The sequence below is a fragment of the Bufo gargarizans genome, chromosome 7 (assembly GCF_014858855.1).
Source record: "Bufo gargarizans isolate SCDJY-AF-19 chromosome 7, ASM1485885v1, whole genome shotgun sequence".
Taxonomy (NCBI): domain Eukaryota; kingdom Metazoa; phylum Chordata; class Amphibia; order Anura; family Bufonidae; genus Bufo; species Bufo gargarizans.
The window spans coordinates 13,148,277-13,172,989 of NC_058086.1; the positions used below are offsets into that span (position 1 = coordinate 13,148,277).

The window sequence follows — 24,713 nt, forward strand, 5'->3', positions numbered from 1 at the left end:
TATATTCGCGATTGTGAAATCGGCACTAATGATGCGAATATTTTGGCGCAATACGTGCAACTTCGCATTTTAACAGGTCTCACTACTTATTAGTGATTGGTGCACTAAGTATTGTTGTGAACTTGTGACATCACAGCACTATGTCTGTATGGACAGCAGAACCTACAGTCATGTGAAAAAATTAGGACACCCTTTGAAAGCATGTGTTTTTTTGTAACATTTTTAATAAAAGGTTATTTCATCTCTGTTTCAACAATACAGAGAGATTAAAGTAATCCAACTAAACAAAGAAAACTGAAGAAAAGTCTTTTCAAGATCTTCTGTAAATGTCATTCTACAAAAATGCCTATTCTAACTGAGGAAAAAGATAGGACACCCTCACATGTATTCCCTCTTAAATTGGCTCAGATCTCACACAGGTATATCACACCAGGTGCACATAATTAGTAGATTGTTACTCTGCATGTTGAATGAGGCTTGCCCTATTTAAACCTCAGACATTTAGTTTGGTGTGCTCCTGACTGTTGAAGTGAGAGTGAGCACCATGGTGAGAGCAAAAGAGCTGTCAGAGGACTTCAGAAAAAAGATTGTAGCAGCCTATGAGTCTGGGAAGGGATTTAAAAAGATCTCAAAAGATTTTGAAATCAGCCATTCCACTGTCCGGAAGATAGTCTACAAGTGGAGGGCTTTCAAAACAACTGCCAACATGCCCAGGACTGGTCGCCCCAGCAAGTTCACCCCAAGAGCAGACCGCAAGATGCTAAAAGAGGTCTCCAAAAACCCTAAAGTGTCATCTCGAGAACTACAGCAGGCTCTGGCTACTGTTGATGTAGAAGTACATGCCTCTACAATCAGAAAGAGACTGTACAAGTTTAACTTGCATGGGAGGTGTGCAAGGAGGAAACCTTTGCTTTCCAAGAGAAACATCGAGGCCAGACTGACATTTGCCAGAGATAAAGTTGACAAAGACCAGGACTTCTGGAATAATGTTCTTTGGACAGATGAGTCCAAAATTGAATTATTTGGACACAACAGCAGAGGACATGTTTGGCGTAAACCAAACACAGCATTCCAAGAAAAGAACCTCATACCAACTGTGAAGCATGGAGGTGGAAGTGTCATGGTTTGGGGCTGCTTTGCTGCAGCAGGACCTGGTCAGCTCACCATCATAGAATCCACGATGAATTCTACTGTGTATCAGAAGGTGCTTGAAGAACATGTGAGACCATCAGTTAGAAAATTAAAGCTGAAGCGGAACTGGACCATGCAACATGACAATGACCCAAAACATACTAGTAAATCAACCAAAGATTGGCTGAAAAAGAAGAAATGGAGAGTCCTGGAATGGCCAAGTCAAAGTCCAGATTTGAATCCCATTGAGATGCTGTGGGGTGACTTGAAAAGGGCTGTACGTGCAAGAAACCCCTCAAACATCTCACAGCTGAAAAAGTTCTGCATTGAGGAGTGGGGTAAAATTTCCTCAGACCGATGTCGAAGACTGGTAGATGGCTACAAGAACCGTCTCACTGCAGTTATTTCAGCCAAAGGAGGTAACACTCGCTATTAGGGGCAAGGGTGTCCTATCTTTTTCCTCAGTTAGAATAGGCATTTTTGTAGAATGACATTTACAGAAGATCTTGAAAAGACTTTTCTTCAGTTTTCTTTGTTTAGTCGGATTACTTTAATCTCTCTGTATTGTTGAAACGGAGATGAAATAACCTTTTATTAAAAATGTTACAAAAAACCACATGCTTTCAAAGGGTGTCCTAATTTTTTCACATGACTGTATCACACTACCTAACACCTAGCACTGGAACCTTCAGCTACACTATATTAATATCTAACCTACACTGACTATCTCCCACTAACTATTTGTATTATATATATAAGCTACCTACCAAACTAACTAACTAATGTAATGACACAGGAAAGCAGAGAGCACAGCAATGAAACTGCTGTCTCTCTCAGAACTGCAAAATTCTGCATACAAGGGCTGCTGGGAAGGTTATAGTAAGGGGTAGGAAACTTTCCTATTGGTTGCTAGGGATGTTGCTAAGCTCTGGCAAAGACATTGCAGCCTTCTCATTGGCCCACAAGCAACAAGGGAGGTTACTGATGAAAAAAAAATCTAGAATATTCAAAATTACGACTATATATCACTATATACTAAATATTCACAAATTCTTGAAGTGCCGATATTATACAATTAATATTCACTATTCGAATATTTGCGCCCAACACTAATAACCATCACATTTGCACATCATCATCGTGAAAGTTATCATTTGTTAATAGGAAGACTATGGCCAGCACTGAAGCTATAGTCTTTTCAACAGTTTTCACTTTATTACCTAAGAATACATACGGTAGAAGTTAAAGGGGTTGTCCAGCTCTTGAGCAGTCACCTCCTACATTTTGACATGGACATGTGGCAAGTTATTGGTCCATGTTGAAATGCCAATTCTGGAGGCCATAGAGACTGGTGAGGGGCATGAGAATCAGTGACACAGGAGCAGTGTGGGATTAGTAAGGTGAGTATTACCCAGTTTGATATTTTATAACATTCTGATCTATTGGCTGAAAATTTGAAGGGGCTGGAAAACCTCATTAAAGGGGTTTCCAAGGATTTACATATTGATGGCCTATCCTCAGCATCCCGGGAGCTCCGTGAGCACTTAGGCCTCTTCCTAGGCCATATGATAGGCCATTGGTTTGATGGCCTTGGAGCAGCTAAGCCCCATTCTAATGAATGGTGCTGAGCTGCGATACCAAGTACAGCTCCTATCAAATGGACGGCTGCGTGCTTGGTGAGCTTCAAAAAGGCTGTGGCGCTCTTGTAAGCAACATGTCTTCTTCAAATAGCTGATCACCAGGGGTGCCAGAAGTCGCACCCCCTCAAATCTTATATTGATGACCTACAGTATCCTGAGGATAGGTCATCAATATGTATATATCCCGGAGAACTCCCGATGCATAAATGTGGCTCTTATATTTTAGATTATATATAGTTTCAATTAAAGTCTATTCTACTTCATTATGCATTCAGAAATGGACCCAGAGGTCCAAGATTGTAAATCCATATCATCCATCTATTACAGGCTTACTGAACAAAAAGCAGTACTATAGTAGGAAGTAGTAATCTCAGCTGGAGTAAGTAATAGTCAATGTATTGCAGGGCTCGAATGGCCAGAGTGATAACTGCATGCATGATTTTAAGATTTGTACTTTACACACAAAATTCTTGTACAAAGAAAGCCAAGTTGGTATAAACTTAAGTTGGTATAAATTTATCATCCAGCATCAACCACTGGGATCAATCTAGCACAGACTGCGTAGCCTAGGTTTGCACTGCCTTAAAGGGTTTCTGTCACCAGCTTTAACCCTATTAAACTAGCTGATATTAGCGATGTGCTAATGTCAGCTGAACATAACTAGCCTAGTCCTACTTTTATCTATGCCCCGTTACTCCAGAAATATACATTTTATAATATGCTAATTAGTCTATAGGTACAGGGGGGGCATTGCCCCTGCTCTTAGAGGCTCCGTTCTCCCACCTCTGGCCACGCCGTGCTACACTAGATTGACGGGGCCAGACAGCCTTCACCTCCAAATTCCGGCCCTGTGCGCTAGGGAAATCTCTTGCTGTTCAGTATTCGTCGCAGGCGCAGTAAGGAAAACAGCAGCCGGCGAGTGCTCTTAACTCACTGCGCCTGCGCCGAATACTGAACGGGACGGCGCATGCGTGAGATTTACACGGCAGACAGGGCCGGCAGTAGGAGACCAACGCTGCCTGGCCCTGTCAATCTAGTGCAGCAGGGCATGGCCAGAGGTGGGAGAACGGAGCCTCTAGGAGCAGGGGCAACGCCCCCCCCCCTTCCCCTAGAGGTTAATTAGCATATATAAAGTTATATTTCTGGAGTAACGGGGGCATAGATAAAAGTAGGAATAGGCTAGTTAGGTTCAGCTGACATTAGAACATCGCTAATGTCAGCTAGTTTAATAGGGTTCATTCTGGTGACAGAAACCCTTTAATATTAGACAGTACTGTGAACTATTTGCAGCCACCACTAGAGAGGGCTTTAACATACTAAAGGGTAGAGGTTAACTTTAAAAATATCTCCTCTCCAAATCAGTCTGTCATTCTCTCCATAAATGTAACCTGACATGAACCTACACACGTGAGGATGTGACAGTGCTGGCATGTGTGCGCATTGAAGCCAAGCACCAGGAGGAACATAGATGAGCTGTGCACTCGCTCATAATCAGATGCAGGATAGGAGCACCACATGGTGCCTGGTCAGTTTGCAGAAGAAAGCATTGCTTTTTACTGTGATTTGTCTCTTTATCGTGCTATTATTTGATTAATTTTATGGATGCCATTATATTTTTTCTAGATTAATAACCACCATGATAAATATTAAAGGGTCTTTGTTTCTCACATTTACAACTAAAAGGTTAGGGAATAAAATGACAGTAATACAGAATGTGCTGTATAGAATAGGATTCAGGACTCAGTCCAGTAATAGGGTCATATTTCAATCTAGTTGCTGATAGGTCATAGCTGTCACTGACATTACAGGATAAGTAGGGGGTCTTAAAATCTGGCTTATCTTCTCAGTATGCATTTTACATAATTAAAATAAGGAATTGTGGTGAAATACCCATCACTGTCCTCAGCACCATGGATAGTGGTCAGTTTTGCCTAAGCAACTGTTCAATATCTTGCCTGCAGGGGCGGATTGGCTATAGACCCTACAGAGAAATTTCCCAGTGGGCCGATGCCCCAGGGGGCCACCCAAGCCCTCCTCTCTGCCGCTGACCGGGTACATAATGAGCTCTCAACAGTAATTAACGCTGTGGGAATCAGGTGCTCATGTACTGGGCGGGCGACCACACATGCCCTCCTGAATTCAACTGCTGTGGTCTGCATCTCATCTCCAAAGCCCCCTGCTCCATAGACAAGTGAAGGAGGAGGACAGAAGATTGTAGCTATTGATGTTCACCACAGAGGGCCAGCTTTTGGGGCAGTATATTGTGCTACACTATGTTATTTGAATCTGCTGGTATGGTATTTTGCACTATGGTATTGTTGACCCTGCCTACTTGTTTTGCCCCACCTTCTGTTAATTTAGACCTGCCTACAAAATGGGGCCACTTTTAGTTTATTTTCCAGGACCACTTTAAGTTCCCAGTCTGCCCCAGCTTACCTGATTATTAGACATAAATCTAGCAGATGGAATAAGATATTGATATACATCCAGAACATTATAAAGTTATAAAATTTCAAAATGTGTAACCTGGAACAGCACAGCAACAGGGAATTCTTCATGACTACAAATAAATGAATGATCATAACTGTATATTACTATTCTAACAGTAGACAACCATTGTCAGTACTTATTGGATGCTATATAGATTCTAAAATGTAGACACCACGTTGGTTAATCTATTTTTCTGTATATAATGGAATTTTATAAGCAGAAAATAAGAGTAAAGAATACGGAATCACAGCTGTTGCCATTTAAAACCATTTGCATAATACAGGTTATTGCTCCGATTTGTGTATACTGACAGATTGATGAAGAAGCCAAGGGGAATTGGATTTCCCTGCATGTTCCCTGGTCTGTTATAGCAGCATGTTTGCTTGTAATGGGAAATATTCTGATAAGAGGCATATGTTATTTGATTTCTGTTCATTGCAATTTCTAATATAAACCTGATGATAATTTAACTGTATCATAACATTCCCTCCCTCCCTGCTCAAGCAGCCTCCTGACCCACTTGGATAGCACCCCTGTCTCAAAAATGGCTGCAGATAGAGGGGTATGCGACCAAACACATCATTATGCCTACATCACAAAAAAATAGGACATCTGAGCATGCACAGACTGGATGTCAGGGGTCCAGTGCTCTGTGTTTCTGTAGGTATTTTAATATGTTGGGTAAAATGTCCCTCCATCTGCAGCCATTTTATGGATGGGAGCAGGCTTAGACTGGCCCACAGGGGAACAGGGGAATCTCCTGGTGGGCCCCTGAGAAAGGTGGGCACACTGTCCACCAGCACAGCATCTCAAATATCTTATATCAATATAAAAAACTGGGTAGACTATTTAGTTTATTATTATAGATGCATAGGAAGCTTAAGATGGCCTCTAGGAATGGAGGCAGGTCAGCCAATATCCTATCTTCCCTGGGACCCAGCTTTTGAAGTTGTTGCAGAGACCCCCATAATCAATTATCTTGTAGCGTTGTGTGCTATCTGCCTCTGTGTAGGCAGGTTATATTTGAATGTCCTTGTACAGTGGACCCCCAGAATGAATTTTACTGGTGGGCCCTAAGCATCCCATTCCAACACTGGATGGCTGGAGGCTGACCAAGCAGGTGGGTTCGTGGCTTCAATTATCTAGACCATCGCCTAAACATGAAATAATGATATATTTATATTTAGCGTCATTAAACTTACATTAACAATGACAAGTATAAACTTGAAATGAAGTGGCCAACTCCTTTAACTGCTTAATTCCCACCAACCGTATATACTGTGACACAGTAAAGGGAGTTGTATGGGGAGGCAGGTATTTTCCTCCCAGTGTGTGCTGCTGGACTGATTAGCGGCCAGGTGGGGTCAAACACCGGACTGGACTCATGTGCCGATTCAGGTTTTGACAACACCTAGCTGCCTTTAAAAGACAGCTGGGTTCAGCAGAAAGGATCTCTGTAACGGATTGTAACGGACTGAACATCACTGGGGCTGCCTCCTTCCTACAGACTATGGACTGAGAACTATGGAGACCCCCTAAGACCTTTTGGGGTTACAAGGAACTATGAACCGTGATTTATGTGTGTAATTTATGTGTGTAATTTATATGCCACAGATTTCCTATGGCCCATTAAAAAGGCATGGTGTGGATTCAGCAACACAAAAAGGGTTAACTCTGCACTGAGACTCCCACTGATTGTGTTAGTGATGGGAGTAAGATAGCTATAAGAGCAGCCGACTCCCCTATGATACACTTAGGAGATAATCCCATCACATGTGTCTCCTCCCTCCCTATTCATTCATTATGGATGGGGTGAAGATGTCTGTTTGCATGTTGTGTTTGTTAATTGCGTCACAGACAATGCCATTGTGTTTGTTGAATAGGGTTAATTTTTGTGTTTAACTGTAAAGGATTGGCTGCCATTTCATGTGCTCAGTTCCCAACCAGGTCCACGGGGGTGGTACCCTTGTTGTAAAATGTGTATATAAGTCAATGCTTGTGTGTTCAATAAAGAGTTCCTGTTTTACATTCAACATAGAGCCTCATCTAATGTGTATGGGGATTGCTATACGCTGTATACTCCCCTGGCTATAACTCCTAGGAAATAGCTGTTCCTGCTCTCTGGATTTAGGAGAGGTTCACCCACTGGAGCCTGAAGCCTTGTCATAAGTCCAGGGTGGGTAGGAGACGGTGAGACCTCAACCAAGCTTCGGCGGTTCGTGGGGTCTGCAGTGCTTACGGTGTCAAGTGGAGTGCTTGAAGTCCTCGAGAAGCGCTAGGAGCATCCATCGACAGAGGTACCCGGTCGGGGTGCCAGGAGGTCCGTTACAGGGATCTTGTGCTGGGCTTGGAGGTCTGAGACCAGTGTGAGGGGAAACAGGCTGCCAGCTGGGTGTAAACTAACACCAAAACCAAAAGGTGACTTTTTGTGTTGAATGTGACTTTTTGTTTATTATGAACTTGCCAAGCGTGTGAATAAACACTGAACAGTTTGATTTAAGAACTGGTTGGTGCCTCTATACTGCGTCCGCGTATCCTGTCTACCAGAGCGAATTGCCACAGTTGGAGGATGCGTGTAATTGCAGTGAGACTGGCGTAAAAGCCGAAATATTTTTAATTTTTTTTCTCTGGGCACGGAAGTATGTCCTGGATTAAACCAACTAAATTTCAACCCGTGTTGCTCGGCACAATGGAAGCTGTAATGAAGGCCCTCTTGGAGGCTAAGCTGCAACAGCGGGAGGCTAATAAGTAGCAGCAAGAAACAAACCAGCTGCTGCTGCAACACGTTATGGCTCTACAGACGGCAGGAGCATCCCCGAACGTTCACGATGCCTGGAAAGCGGTTCGTACGGCGATCCCCAAGGATGATGTCGAGACCTACCTGGCGGTATTCGAGATAGTCGCCGTGATGGAGTATCTACCCCAAGATCAGTGGGCTGAGGTCGTCGCTCTGTTCCTGGCATCCGAGTCCCAGCAGGTGTATTTCGACTTACCAGACGAGCAAGCGGCTGATTACCAGAAAGTCATGGGTGAGATCCTGGCAAGGCTGGGGGTAAATGTATTTGTCCGGGCCCAAAGGGTGCATCAGTGGGAGTTTAACCCGGCTGAGCCCGCGAGACCCCAGTATTATGCTTTATTCCATCTTTTGCAAAAATGGCTACAACCGGACACACTGAGTCTCACTGCTATGCTGGACCGTATTTTAGCGGATATGTTCTGGAGGGTGTTGCCATACCCTCTTCAGCATTGGATTGATCAGGCATCTTCTGTTAATGCCCTTGAGATGGTGGACCTGGTTGAACGATATGAGGCTACCAGGAAACTAAAGGAGGGCTCTTTCGAGAAGGGGGCAGTTAATCCCCAACAATCCCCACCCCAGACCCCAGAGACTAGAGCCGAAAAATCCCGCCCGGGAGGTATCCACTGCAAACCTGGCTCCAGTGATCTGTTGGCGGTGTCATGAGTTTGGTCACGTAAGGGCCAACTGTCCCCATAGGGTTGAGCCAATGGACACTAACTATGGCTACCATCGGTCGCGATATGCCAGGAAGCTGTATGTAACAGGTACCAGGGAGTCTCCAGATAATAATCACCTGTGCCAGGTGGAAATGGGTACCCCGTATTAATGTGTTATTAAATACGTCACTCAGATGCAAGAACGGATAGAGACCGTGTTGCCTCTGGTTCGGGAATATATGGAGGCGGCTTAGCGAGCCCAGAGTTGAATCTATAACCGGCAGGCTCGAGTTCGGAGCTTTAACCCGGGAGATCGGGTCTTGGTTTTGGTACCAACAGTGGACAGTAAGTTCTTGGCTAGGTGGCAGGGTGTTACACTTTGGCCAACCCAAAAACAGAACCAATAACCCCAAAGAAAAGTGGGAGACACACATATAAAATATATGTAATTTATTGAGACATGATCACATAACAAACAATATATGAAACAAAAGGCACAAGTGTACAGGAGGGGGGGGGGAGACCTCATGCAAGGAGGTCAGATACAACCTCTCTCCCAAACACCCAACTGGCAGGGAAAAAGATGTCACAGCCCTAGGTATACATCAGCATGAAAATTGTGAGAACTGTAGGTTCACTCAAAGTAACATGTACTGGTATGTATGTTGCATGCACAGAAAGATAAATGAAAAAATGTACAAATAGCACAAGGCAAACTAGCCCACCCAAAAACCTGGGATGGCCGCATAAGATATGCACATAGCCATTGAATTGTACAATACAGACAGAGGCAAGTGTGCCAAGTGCAGGTGGTAATAGAGATATAAAAAGAAATGTAACAACTAACTGAGCAAAACAACAAAACATGTATTTTGCTTGCATGTTCAAAAATCCTAACACGCAACTCCCTGGTGGTCATCCCAACATACAGGAGCTTGCAAGGGCAGGTGATAAGATAAATCACAGAGGCAGTCCTGCATGTGATATGTTGCACAATTTGGTATTCACGTCTGCCCTCGGAGTCCCCAAATGTAGAAGACCGGATTATATACCTACACGCCTGACAATTATTACACGGATAGGAGCCCCACTTTGGCCCTTTACTGCCAAAAATGTAAGATGGCAAAGGGGATACATAGTGGCTGTTGGTAAGCAAATCACCTAGATTTTTTAAGCGTCGCCATGTCACCTGGGGATAATCCTGAAGAGTTGCCCGCAGGTCACTATCCGAGAGCAGTATTGGCCAGTGTTTTGTTAGTATTTTGCGTATTTTTCACCACTGCATGTTGAAAGGGGTAATAAAACGACAACCAGTATTGTCAATTTTAGATCTACTACTAATTAGGAGGGAGTCCCTATTTGCAGATTTGGCCCATGTATAGCCTTTCTTGATGTCTGCCTGATTATAGGCCCTATTACGAAACCTCCTAGACAGCTCCCCAGATTGTGCCTCGAATTTTTGATCGCTGGAACAAACTCGTCGGAGGCGCAAAAATTGCCTGACCGGAATGGCCCTCACTGTCTGCGGGTAGTGTGCAGATTTCGCGTGTAGCAAGGTGTTGGTGGAGGTGGGCTTTCTGAATAGGTCCGTGGAGACCCGGCCGTCCCTCTCCCTGCAAATGAGAATGTCCAAAAATTCCATCCTATCTTGGCTATAATGCCATGTGAGCCTAATATTAAGCATGTTGTTATTAAGTTGCTGGAGGAAGGACAAGAGCCGGCTCTCTGTGCCCTGCCAGATGAAAAGAATATCATCGGTATACCACGACCACGAGACCACAGAGCCGTAATCAGGGAGGTTCTGGACTATCTCTCTTTCCCACAGTCCGAGGAACAGGTTAGCATAAGAGGGCGCACAAGTCGCCCCCATCGCTGTTCCCCGGAGCTGCAGGAAGAGGCGGTCCTTAAATGTGAAATAGTTATGTCTCAAAATAAAGTCCAGAAGCTCCGTTACAAAGGCAATAATATCTGGATCTAAATCTGCCATACGTAAAAAGTATTGGCAGGCTCTGATCCTGTGGTCGTGGCATATCGACGTGTAAAGGGCCTCAACATCACACGTGACCAGCCAAAGGCCCCCCTCCAGCGACACCCCATTAAGTTTCCGCAATACATCAGAGGTGTCTCTGACATAGGATGGCAGGGTCTCCACGCACCCCCTCAGATAGAAATCCACAAATCTGCTAACTCGTTCACAGAGGCTTCCTACCCCGGACACAATAGGGCACCCGGGGGGGGTTTGTAACTGTTTGTGGATTTTGGGCAGCAAATACAGAGTGGGAGTAACCGGGTAATCCACCACCAGGCCCTCTTTGAGTCGAGCTGGCAGAATGTTGTTTTCTACCCCAGAATCCAGAATACTGTCTAGTTCAGCTTTAAATCTAACAGTGGGGTTACTCTCTAGACATTTGTAGCAATCCTTATCTCCCAACTGTCTGAACGCTTCCTTCTCATACATCTGTGCAGGCCAGATCACAACATTTCCCCCTTTATCCGCTGGTTTGATAACAATATCTTTCAAACCACGGAGTTCTTTTATGGCCCGATGTTGATCATAGGTCAAATTCTTCTGGCCATGGTAACAAGCCAGCTGTTCAAAATCATGTTTGACCAGCTTGACAAAAATATCGACATTGGGGCACAGATATGCACGTCGAGGTGCAGCTTTTGGTCACACGCTCTGGGTCCAGCATATCATGGGTAATACATGTTTTGTTGTTTTGCTCAGTTAGTTGTTACATTTCTTTTTATATCTTTATTACCACCTGCACTTGGCACACTTGCCTCTGTCTGTATTGTACAGTTCAATGGCTATGTGCATATCTTATGCGGCCATCCCAGGTTTTTGGGTGGGCTAGTTTGCCTTGTGCTATTTGTACATTTTTTCATTTATCTTTCTGTGCATGCAACATACATACCAGTACATGTTACTTTGAGTGAACCTACAGTTCTCACAATTTTCATGCTGATGTATACCTAGGGCTGTGACATCTTTTTCCCTGCCAGTTGGGTGTTTGGGAGAGAGGTTGTATCTGACCTCCTTACATGAGGTCTCCCCCCCCCCCTCTTGTACACTTGTGCCTTTTGTTTCATATATTGTTTATGTGATCATGTCTCAATAAATTACATATATTTTATATGTGTGTCTCCCACTTTTCTTTGGGGTTATTGGTTCTGTTTTTGGGTTGGCTCAGTATATTATACTAGACCCCAGTGTAATCTATACATTATATGTGAGTTTTTTCTTATAGGTTGGTCTAACAGGGTGTTACGCCTTGCCCTGTGAATGTGCGGACGTCTGTCAGTCTGGCTGCACATGTCTGACTTCTCTGTTTGTTTTGGTTTGGGTTTGAGCTGGATCCACCTTTCCTCAGGTGTACTTGGTTTGATTGTTAGTGAGGCTATTTATCCCTCCTTCCCCCAGTGGCCTGTGCGGGTTATAGTTCTTTCCTGTGAGCTCTGGATGTGTGGTTGATTGTCTGCTCCAGCTCTTCTCTAGATAAGTCCTCTCCGTTATTTCCCACTGTGTCTTTTATCTAGGCCTCTAGGGAGACGCTTGCTTCTTCCGGGTTTGAAGAAGCAGGTTGCCTCTTCTCTTTTCCCTAATGCTTATCGTTTGCCCAGGGTGTATAGGTTTAGGCACGAGGGCATGTGCATATCCACCATTAGGGTATGCACATGGGAACAGCAGTTTAGGGAAAACTTTTAGGGATCGCTAGGAGGTGACCCTTTTTTCCTAGCTTTAGGGTCTAGTTATTTGTTCTGTTTGTTTTCCCGTGTTTGGTTATTTCCCCGCTTACCTACCTATCGTGACACAGGGGCGCTACGAGTTAATAGAGAAAATTGGAGATGTACATAACAAGGTACATCAGCCAGGGCGGCCAAAGCCGGAGCAGGTCTACCATGTTAATCTACTAAAACCTTTAAAGGATAGGGAGACCTGCGCTGAGGACAGACCGTGGTTGGTTTGTCTAGGGGAAGAGGTTTTGGCCCCTCTGTCTGCTGCAGAGGAAGCGGTTGCCACAATAAGAATTGCTGACAGCCTCTCTTCTCCGCTCAGGAAGCCAGGGAGTTCGTTAGTTGGAACTCCCTGGACGCACCATAATCCAGCATGATATTGTCACCGAGCCCCAGGCAAAAGTCCGGTTAAAGCCGTACCAGATGCCCGAGACTCTGCGAAAAGACATCTCGGAGGAGGTGCAGCAAATGCTGAGGCTGGATGTCATCGAGGAGTCTAAAAGTGAGTGGGCCAGCCCAATAGTTCTAATACCCAAGCCAGATGTGACATTACGGTTCTGTAATGATCTTTGTAAATTAAATGAGATTTCTAAATTTGATGCATATGCCATGCCCTGGGTGGATGATCCAATCGAGTGGTTAGGACAGGCAATGTATTTCTCTGTCTTGGACTTCACCAAAGGGTACAGGCAACTGCTCTTAACTGAGGCTGCCAAAGAAAAAACTGCCTTCATCACCCCTGAGGGGCTGTATCAGTATAAGGTGTTAACCTTTGGCCTTTATGTCGCAGCCATCACATTTCACCGATTAATGGACATTGTACTTTGTCCCCATCGTAGGTATGCCTTGTCTTACCTGGACGATATTTTCATTCATAATACCGACTGGGAGAGTCACCTGCCCAAGGTGCAGGCCATATTGGACTCCCTTTTGAAGGTTGGACTAACTGCTAACCCAAAAAAATATGCAATAGGGTTAGAGGAGACTAAATACCTAGGATATGTCATTGGGCGCGGACTCGTCAAACCCCAAGTAAACAAAATAGAGGCGATACGGAACTGGCCACGACCTGTCACCACTAGGCAAGTAAAGTAATTCCTGGGAATGGTGGGCTATTACATGAGGTTTGTCCCCCACTTTGCTGCTCTAGCCGCACCTTTGACAGAAGTCTTGAAGGGCCGAAAATCAGTGATGGTTCGTTAGGATGATCGGGCGGAAGAGGCTTTTTCCACTTTGATGTTGGCCCTGTGTGGGTAACCGGTTTTGGTGATGCCCAACTTCAAGAGGGAGTTCGTGGTACAAACAGATGCCTCCGAAGGGCTCGGAGCGTGGTACAAACGGAGGCCTCGGTGCTGTACTGTCTCAGGAAGTCAACAGGGAGGAGCATCCAGTTGTCTTCCTCAGCTCACCCCAGCCGAGACCAGGTACAGTGTAGTGGAGAGAGAGAGTGCCTGGCTATCAAGTGGGCACTCGAGTCTCTCCGCTACTATTTGTTGGGGAGAAAGTTCCGTCTGGTGACCGACCACTCCCTGTTCAAGTGGATGAGTCAGGTCAAAGAGAGAAATGCCTGGGTCACCAGGTGGTTCTTATACTTAGAGAACTTTAAGTTCTCGGTAGAACACAGAGCAGGCCGGTTGCAGGGAAATGCGGATGCCCTGTCCCGGGTGCACTGTTTGGCATGTGTTCACCCCTCAAGGTTGAACAAAGGGGGGTAACACAGTTAAGGGAGTTGTATGGAGAGGCAGGCATTTTCCTCCCAGTGTGTGCTGCTGGACTGATTAGCGGCCAGGTGGGGTCAAATACTGGTCTGGACTCATGTGCATGTTCCGGGTTTTGACACACCTACAGTAGCTGCCGTTAAAAGACAGCTGGGTTCAGCAGAAAGGATCTCTGTATTGGGATCTGAGGCTTGTGCTGGGCTTGGAAGTCTGAGACCAGTGTGAGGGGAAACAGGCTGCCTAAAGTCTATTCATGGACTCTTTGAGGCAGAACTGTCAGCTGGGTGTAAACTAACACCAAAACCAAAAGGTGACCTTTTGTGTTGAATGTGACTTTTTGTTTATGAACTTGCCAAGAGTGTAAATAAACACTGAACTGTTTGATTTGAAAACTGGTTGGTGCCTCTATACCAGGGGTGCACAACCTGCGGCCCGGGGGCCACATGCGGCCCTTAAAACCATTCTGTGCGGCCCCCAACCATCTGGTAACAGACATGTATGCCTATGTATTTTTCATGTATTTCTCCCATTAGATGGGAGTCCTGGAAGTGTAACTAGACATTAATGGTTTATAATGTGTGTTCAATATGCCATAAGTACAATATTTCAGTTGTTAATACACCTTTAAATTTTAATTTCGGCCCTCGTCATTGGTTCAGTCTGGCAATGTGGCCCCCAACCAGAAAACGTTGTGCACCCCTGCTCTATACTGTGTCCGCTTATACTGTCTACCAGAGCGAATCCCCACAATACAGATATAGAGGGTGTAAAAGTCATTCCTGGCTTATTGTGCTGGCAATGTGAAAAGCTTATTACACTGTCGGGTTACAACATGTTAACCCACTGATGTTGGCACTTGCTAGATCTGTATATGGCAGGTGGGGCAGATTCTTAAAACCTGAGCATTAGATAGGATCAGGTTTCAGCATGCAGTTTTGGAATCCAAAACCAGAAGGGATTTAAAAAAAAAAGTGGAGAAGTAGTATCTGTCCTTTATACTTTATTTTACTTTTATGATCCACTGCATGCTGAAAGCTGACTGTGTGGCATACCCTAAAGCTACTGCCTGATTTTATTTATTTTATGCATTTATATAGCACTGTAACATTCCACAGCACTTTACAGACATTAGCATCAGGCTGTCTCCAGGGGGGTACATAATCTAAGTCCCCTATCAGTATGTCATTGGAGTGTGGGAGGAAAGCCACAGAAAACACAGGGAGAACATACAGACTCCATGCAGATGTTGTCCTTGTTTGGAACCCAAGATCCCAGCGCTGCACGGCACCAGTGCTAACCACTGAGCCCCTGTGCTGCCTGATCACTCAACTTTCTTCGTACTAGGAGAAACGGACAGTGCAAAGCATTGCTCAGAAGTGTAATTTTGATGCAGTTCTCCTGTTAGGTCAGGAATGGATCCTGAGAAGAAAATGAGATCTATAGCTCTGAAACTGTGACTATACTTTCTACCCCTGGCAGAGAAGCTTGTTTAGAGACCATTTGATTTGTCCACATCTAGAGAACTAGTATTTATTCTGTGAGTTGAGACCACTTTGAGGAGCTTTCATCCTTCTGCAGATCAGTAATTCTCCTGTAACTTACCTCTGTGTGTGGGAATCAGGGCTTTTCTTTGCAGTCTGATCATGATGTTTGCCTGTTAGTCACCCTGTGTGTGCTGCCTCCTTCTGCGGCTCGGTGCCAAGCTTTCTTCTTATCTCCACCTCTCCGCTTGTCTCTGCCACAGCACATTCCATTTCCGCGGGATTGCTGTGACAGGTGATTAATAGCCTATTAGGACCAAATTACCAGATGAATGTTACTCGGGAAAGAATTGACAGAGAAAGTGACAGGAGCCATGGTAAAACCAACACCTATGCAAGCCAGAAAACAAATGCCACATATCTAAAATAATAGTCATTGATGGAGCTGAAAGGTATTTAATGACTTAGGAAAGTGGCAATTATAAGGAACAGTAAGGAGCTATGATAACACGTGTCCTGTGTCGTTTTACATGTAAAGCGCGTGTTGCTTGGCGTGAACTAATCTTTTCTTCATGTATTTTCTTCTGTTATTAGGCACAGATTAGTAGTATCATAGTTTCCTATTCTTAGTCTATTGTTTACAGGAGCCATGACTAGATAGCATGCTTTGAAGGGGTTGTCTGGGCTTTTAATATTGATGTCCTATCCTCAGGACACCCGGCACCCCCGCCGATCAGCTGTATGAGATGATGGTGCGCGCAGTGTGCAGGTGCAGTCTTCTGTCTCTCTTTCTGTTCACCTCTGCTGTCTATGGCAAAGCAGCAGCAAACAGGAAGAGAGAAGGGAGATGGCACGTGCACACTGCGCATGCTGTCTGCTCGTACAGCTGATCGGCGGGGTTGCCGATGTCACGGACGTACCGAGACATACGGACGTTCCCGCGACAGGTGGCAGGAGATCTGTGAGACTGTCAACACGTGGCTTGATCTGACATGTTTTCCTTTTGGATCAAATGACCTCTGTGTTGTTTCTGGTGCTTGCCACACCTTCTTTCCCCAGGTGTGGCTATTGTGATCACTTAACCTTATCTATTTATTGTTGTTTCTCCCACTATACTATGCAGTTTATAGCTTCTGTTGGACTTGTGGTTAGCTTGTGTTTGATTCTCGGCTAAGTTCCTGGTGCTACCAAAGCTTCATTGAAGATAAGTGTTTCCTTTCCCTTTTGTATTTTGTTTATATGTATGTGTGTGTGTGTGTTGCCTTTCCCTGTTTGTCATTAGGCCTGAGGGAGACTCCTGTTCTTCCTTCCATTTGGTGGAACAGGTAGGTAGACCCAGTCCTGATATTAGTTCCAGGCTCCTATAGGGTGAGATATGATTCTAGGTATCCGGTGTATGAACTTGCCTACCTTTTGGGCCTGTTCATACTGGTAGTCTGTCAGGACTGGAGTTAGGGTTTTCTCTAGGAGGTGTCCATCTTCCTTCCCTAGTTTCCAGGCCTTATTCCAGTATTCCCTTTCCCTCCTAGGCTCGGTGTGGTGTTTTCCTCGCACAAATGAGCGTGACAGCCCGGGTCGGACCCCACCGATCTAATATTGATGACTTATCCTGAGGATAGGTCAACAATAATATAAGCCTGGAGAACCTCTTTAAACTTAATTTTCTAAATAAGTTATGTGAACTGAGCCTTCAATATATGTTAAAACTTGAAGTCCCTATTGTACAGTTGTAGGTACAGTACTGTGCCATCATATGATGCCTCTTTACAGCCCTGTGTTCTCGTGTAAGATAGAATAAACCAGTTAATATGGCATACAATGCAAAATGCAAACTATAGGGAATATGAACTTGGAGGAGGAGGGAGACAGAACCTCAGTTCACATCGTAAGTGAGTGGTCCCAACAATAGGAAGCGAGGATTAGAAGTGTCCACAGGATCGGGGATCAGTTTAAAGGGGTTATCCCATGACTAATGTAAAAAATTAAAATCAGACATCATATAGTACATAACAAACTCTTTCTAACAAAGCTAGAAACAGCCCTGTACCTCACACTGGTCCAGAGATCTCCCCATTCATTGCCCTGCTAGATTTATATTAATCTGAAAGCTCAAGGGGAGTGTCTTTTCTACGGCAGCTATGGAGGCAGCTGAAGGATGAAACTGAGCATGTGTGGCCTTCTCAGTGAGCAGGTCAAAGAAATAAGAAAAAAACAGCAGGTTGTGCTACACAGATAAATTTTATTGAATAAATCAGTGGCTATACAGAATTTTTAATTGCATATAATTACAAAAGAATTCAGATCCAGGTGCTGGTTTGGAAATTGTAGAATATTTTCTGCGGGACAGCCCCTTTAATGAGTTTAAAGGAGACCTGTCACTTGTTTTAGTAACTGCTTGCATCCCCTTCATGTAATAACAATTCTAGAGCATCTATTCTTATGACACTATGTTGTGCCATTCCTTTATTATTTCTGCTAGAAGCTATGAATGAATTATTAGCAGTTTGTATTGAAGGTTCAGATGGGTGTTGCCAGTTAAGGGTGCGTACCTGCATAGTCTGACACTGACAGCACTGATTGGATAGGACACACCCCAACTGGTAACACCCATCTTGACCTTCACTGTGAACTGCTAATAATTACTTCATAACTTCTAGCAGCAATAATAAAATTATAAAAAAACATCGAGCCATAAGAATCCTCTAGAATTGCTATGACAAGATAGAGTAGTTACTAAAAAAGACTTGTCAAGAGAGGTGGTGGGTCCTCTTTAAGCAATTTTAATGAACTCATGATGACTCTCAGTTATTAAAAGTATAGGGCTAGAGAAGAGCGAATTGTTCAAAAAGACAACAATAATAAATAATGTCATATAGCTATGGGTAAATGGATGGCAATAAACACAGGCATAATTAAACATGCCCTTCTACATACACTATACATTGGTATTGATGCATTAAATGTGTTTAGTTGCATATTTATAAATGGTAGCAAAATTGCAACTATATATTTTTTATAATCACAGGTGCATTTAAACGTCCCTTGCTACAAACACAATGTACAACGACACAATAAAATGTGTTAAATTGCTCAATTATAAATGGGACCAAAATTGCAAATGGTTTTTGGAAAGAAAGAGGTGCAATGGTGCAGCGTATGCAGTAAGATATATGCTGCCAGAAAAAAATGACCCTTTTTGGCCCAGAATATTTTTGAAAATTAATATAAATCAATAGCCATAAGCTATACTGTTTTAAGACTTATTCTTTATTCTCTTTCTTTATTAAAAAATAACCTTTATTATATCCATTTAAAATAAACACAAGATGGAATAAAGTGTGTTTATATACCTCTGTGTTGTGATTTTTATGAGCCTTTGGTAATAATAAAAAGCAAAAATACTTAGTGTGTTATTTTTTCACTTTTTTTTCAAATCTTCTATATGTATTAATGATACTGATAGTTAAATATGAATATATTAGAACGGTGGCTGTGGTAATTCTCACACACTACCGATATAGTAGTATCAATACACTTTCTATTAGCAACATTATTTTTACACTATTCAATTCACTTACGTAGTTCCAGCTGGATTTTTAAATTACAGCTACACTTTCCCTACTCAATTGAGCTAGCTTGTTTCTAACCTCTCCATTTTTCATATTATAGTTTACAATCTGAATGCTGGGGGACGCCTGCAGGTCAGCGTTTCACAACACTAATGTTTTTATGCTTAAAACAAAAAACAGAGCTCCCCCGACATGTTTCACCACGTATGTGGCATCTTCAGGGGTTAGGAGCTTATAAAACGAGCATTGGGTTGATTAGTAGTGTTGAGTGTGAATATTCAAATTATGAATATTTATCTCTAATATCGCAACTACGAGAATTTGCGAATATTTTGAATATAGTGCTATATATTTGCTATATCGAATATTCAGCATTTTTTAACATCTGAAAACATGATTCCTCCCTGCTTCTTGCATGTGCGCCAATAAGTCATTGTCCCACAAGCAACTTAAGCAGAGATGAATCATGACTTTAGATAAGAAAAATGGCTATTATTTTTAAAAACTAATATCTAGCACTATATCGAATATATACATTTTTTTTTTTTTTTCAATCTGTACAGTTGTTCCACTTCGGCATACTCCTCCCCGACAAGCGTCCCCATCACCAATGGAACACCTGGGGGTTAGAATATACCATCGGATCTGAGTTTTCACGATCTCAGTGTGATCGTGAAAACTCAGATCCAATGGTTTATTCTAACTCCCAGGCTTTCCCATGGTGACAGGAACGCTTGCCTAGAGGTTAGAATATTCCATAGAATCTGAGTTTTCACGATCTCAGTGAGATCGTGAAAACTCAGATCCGATGGTATATTCTAACCCCCTGGGGGTTAGAATATACCATCGTATCTGAGTTTTCACGATCTCAGTGAGATCGTGAAAACTTATGTCCAATGGTACAGTATATTCTAAACCCCAGGCGTTCTCATGGTGACGGGGACTCTTGTCGGGGAGGAGTATGCCGAAGTGGAACAACTGTACAGATTGAAAAAACTGACGAATATTCAAAAAAACGAATATATTCAATATAGTTGCAATTTTCAAGTTGAGATTGGAAAAAAATTACGACCATAAAAGAAATTATAGCACTATATTAGTTAAATTGCTCTATTTTTGTTTTTTTTTCAAATATTCGCTATATTGCTATATATTCTTGTTTTAGAATATTACGAATTTTCTAAAAAATGAATATAGCACTATATTAGTTATATTGCTCTATATATTTGTTTTTTAGAATAGACTTTATATCTTTAAAATCATGATTTCAAAAAACAGATCTCTCATACATAATTATATTGATATATTATTTCCTTTCAATCATTTTATCAATTCATAGACCCTCCTCTCTGGTCCTTTATTTACAATCATGTTGTTAATTGACCATATAAACTAACAAATAAATTAACTTATTTTTTTATCCATTATTTTACTTTAATTAATTTATCAATTTATATGATTGCAGCAATAAATATCTTTAGTTATTATTTCTTTCACTAGTGATAGTGATAGTGTCCCTCAAAGTTTTTCATAATCCTTAATGTATATCCTAGTAATCTCCATCCTAATTTTTGGTCCATTCATTCTTCTTTTATAATTTAAATGGTTTTAGGTGATCAGATTTTAATGTACGGCTTCTTCATCCATAAATCGTCTTCCATTTGTATAATAGTTCTTCACTCTATGTCTCCTATTTTTCTTTATATGAAGGCTGAAAAAGAAAAGCCTTCATCAAGGCCTGTGGGACTCATTGTGTTAAGCCTATATATCCACATTTTGCAATAATCTTTTGTCCAAATCCCCCCCTCTTGGTCTCATTCTTTTTTTTTCAATACCCCCAAATTTTAGGTTATTTGGATTGTTTCCATGAAAATATTTGATATGTCGCGCAATTGATGTGTCCTTATTTGTTTGAATAGCACTCAAGTGACCAGATATGCCTCATCTTAGTTTATGTATGGTTTTGCCCACATATAATTTAGGGCAAGTACACATTGCAACATAGATTACCCCTTGAGTCTTACAAGTTATAAGCAGTTTAATCTCATATCTCTTTCCATCACTGGGATTTGTAAAATTCTGTGCCCTTAAAATGAATTTACAAAATAACCATACTCCACATGGTACTGATCCCGTGGGGTCATCTTTCTATTTTTTAATAGGTAACATCTGTTCTTGATAGTGACTGTAAACAAGATAATAAAGGGGTTGTCTGAGTTATTTTTTTGTTCTTTGTATGTTTTTAACTAGGCAAATGAAAGGACTTTACAATTCACTTACTTTATCTCCGGTTGCTGGTTTCTCAGATTTCACTGAGGGTCATATGACCTGTGATGTCAGCTTTTCCCCCTGCTCTGATGATAATTCGTGCACAAGCCTGAAAGAGCAGATGTGTGTCTGTACAGGAGACGTCACTGTGCTGGCCACGCCCCCCTTCACTGCCATCTGCTGCTGTCTGCTCTCTCCCTGGATTCTTAAACCCTTCAGCGGCACAGACTCAGGGCTAGAGGCTTTACTGAGTAGCTGCAGGCAGTGAGGAGACAAATGCTGGGCACAGGAGCTCACAGACTAGAGGAGTTCTGCACAAGAACAGGTAGGGGGAAGATCCTGTGTGTATCAGCAGTGTAATTATACAGCTGGGATTTGTAGTCCTACTCATACAACATGCTGCTGAGTCGCCCAACAGGCAGACATCTGCCTTGGACAACCCCTTCAATATTTTGCCCTCTCCGATAAGTTATACTCAGATATGAACTAAGAACAGGTTTCAAATCTCTGCCTGATTTCAAAATGTGCCAGTGTCTTTTTAAGATGGTATTCATTTATTTTGTGTATCCATCATACGTTCCTATACATCTAATTATTTAGGCTTTTTTTTAATTATCTTTGAATCTAAGAGGTCTTCTAGTTTTTTTATCCTCGCCTTATTAAAGGCTTTTTAAGGAGACGTATGATATAGTCACGTTCTTAAAAACGTCTGAATAGTTCTTCACTTTCAGCAAAAAAAGAAACCATCTGAGCAGTTTCTCCATGCTCTAAGATACTGTGCAGTTGGTATTCCCCTTTTTAATGGGGAAGGGTGCCAACTTGTCCAGTACAAGTAACTGTTTGTTGCTGTTGGTTTCCTATAGATGTCTGTACTAAGACTACCATCTTCCAAATCTAATTTTTTTCAAATCAAGAAAATAGATCTCTTCCTCCTGTATTTCATGCACATATCTCATACCAATATTATTATCATTTAACTTGTCAACAAATTCCTGAAAAAAAGGCTTACTGCGCTTTCATAAGATGAGAATATCATCTATATACCAGAGGTGGGAGAACGGAGCCTCTAGGAGCAGGGGCAATGCCCCCCTTGTGCCTAGAGGCTAAATAGCATATTATAAAAGTTATATTTCTGGAGTAACGGGGGCATAGATAAAAGTAGGACTAGGCTAGATAGGGTATGCTGACATTAGCACATCGCTAATGTCAGCTAGTTTAATAGGGTTAATTCTGGTGACAGAAACCATTTAAGACCTAAGGAGTGCTGTATGTTACTATAAAGGGATTCCACATCCAAGCTTGCTAAAAAGGTGTTTTTGAGGGAGAGACATATTATTGATTTTAGAAAAAGATCTTTTGTGTCTTTTATATATGAAGGTAATGCAGTTACAAAGCATCTTAGTACTTGGTCAACATAGTGACTTATTCCTTGTGTTAGGCTATCATTTCCTGACACTATAGGTCAGTGATGGCTAACCTTGGCACTCTAGCTGTGGTAAAACTACAACTCCCAAGATGCCCTACTTGCTTGGCTGCTCTCAGAACTCTATAGAAATAAATGGAGCATGCTGGAAGTCGTAGTTTCACCACAGGTGGAGTGCCAGGGTTAGCCATCACTTCTATAGGTCTACCTGGAGTTGGTATTTTCTTTTTGTGCACCTTGGGAAGAGCATAGAATGTCAGGACAGTCGGAGCGTTATTATATAAATACTGAAATTCATCTTTGCTGATCAGATTTTCATTTTTTGCTTGTGTGAGCAGTTATTTTAAAGGGACACTGACAGGGCCAATAAGCATATTGAGGTATATATATGGCACTACAGGTCTTATAATGGTTATTACAATCATATAAGTATCCCCCCTGTCCACATTATACATACAGTAAACTTTAAGTTTTATAACCTCCTCCAACGGTCTTCAATCTGCCCAAGGGGCGGCGTTTCACCTCTCTTGCGCCCAGCCAGCCTCCCCAACTGCCGCTTTCGCCGCCCAGCTCATGAATATTCAGTTTGCTGGGCGGCTTCTGCGGTCCCCGCTCTGAAGCGCTGCGCTGAACAGTGCCCTGCGCATGCGCCGGATCTTAGGAAGTCGGGGACAGTAAGCGCCGCCCAGCGAAGTGAATATTGATGAGCTTCAAAGCGGCAGTTGGGGAGGCTGGCTGGGCGCAAGAGAGGTGAAACGCCGCCCCTTGGGCAGATTGAAGACCGTTGGAGCAGGTTATAAAACTTAAAGTTTACTGTATGTATAATGTGGACAGGGGGGATACTTAGATGATTGTAATACCCATTATAAGACCTGTACTGCCATATATATACCTCAATATGCTTATTGGCCCTGTCAGTGTCCCTTTAACTCCTGCAAATATCTCTCAGTAGGATTAACAGAAAGGGTCTGATAGGTTTGTTTATATTTAGAAGTCTCAGAACCATATTGACATAGTCTTGTTTATCCTGTAAGACAATGTTGCCACCTTTATCACTAGATTTAATTATTATCAATGTCTTATTTTTAGGCCTCCTGCACACGACCATTTTTTTTTTCCTGGTTACTGGTCGTTTTTTGTGTTCCGTATACGGTCCATATACGGAACCATTCATTTCCGTATGCATTCCATTTCTGTATTTCCGTTTTTGTCCGTTCCGTTGAAAGATAGAACATGTCCTATTATTGCCCGCAAATCACGTTCCATAGCTCCATTCAAGTCAATGGGTCCGCAAAAAAACGGAACACATACGGAAATGCATCCATATTTCTTCCATATCTGTTCCGTTTTTGCAGAACCCTCTATTGAAAATTTTATGCCCAGCCCAATTTTTTCTATGTAATTACTGCATACTGTATATGCCATACGGAGCGGAAAAACGGAACAGTAACGGAAACACAATGGAAACAAAACACGGAACAACGGATCCGTGAAGAATGGACCACAAAACACTGAAAAAGCCATACGGTCGTGTGCAGGAGGCCTTACTCAATTGTTCTAATGCTTTATTTTCTGAAAGAGTCAGATTTGATTTAGGGCAAGTTCACACGAATGTGTGTGACCCGTGCCCGTGCTGCGGCCTGTAAATTGCGGGCCGCAATGCACGATCGCCGGTCGTAGGTCAGCCACATCGGATCGCGGACCCATTCACTTTAATGGGTCCGCGATCCACCCATTCCGCATTCTGTAGTGCTTCCGAGGGTCCCGTTCCGTGCGGCCGTTCCGCAATTCCGGATTTG

General features: G+C 42.8%; 1 protein-coding gene and 1 long non-coding RNA gene across 2 annotated transcripts in view; one reads left to right on the forward strand and one right to left on the reverse strand.

The window, feature by feature from the left end:
• Positions 1-15,884, reverse strand: part of LOC122943458 — a 59,919-nt gene extending 44,035 nt beyond the window's left edge. Inside the window, exon 1 of the long non-coding RNA XR_006390868.1 lies at positions 15,776-15,884. This is a non-coding gene — a long non-coding RNA (uncharacterized LOC122943458). The remainder of the gene's footprint in view (positions 1-15,775) is intronic.
• Positions 1-24,713, forward strand: part of CACNA1I (calcium voltage-gated channel subunit alpha1 I) — a 917,463-nt gene that overhangs the window by 628,920 nt on the left and 263,830 nt on the right. The gene's annotated exons all lie outside the window — the stretch shown is intronic.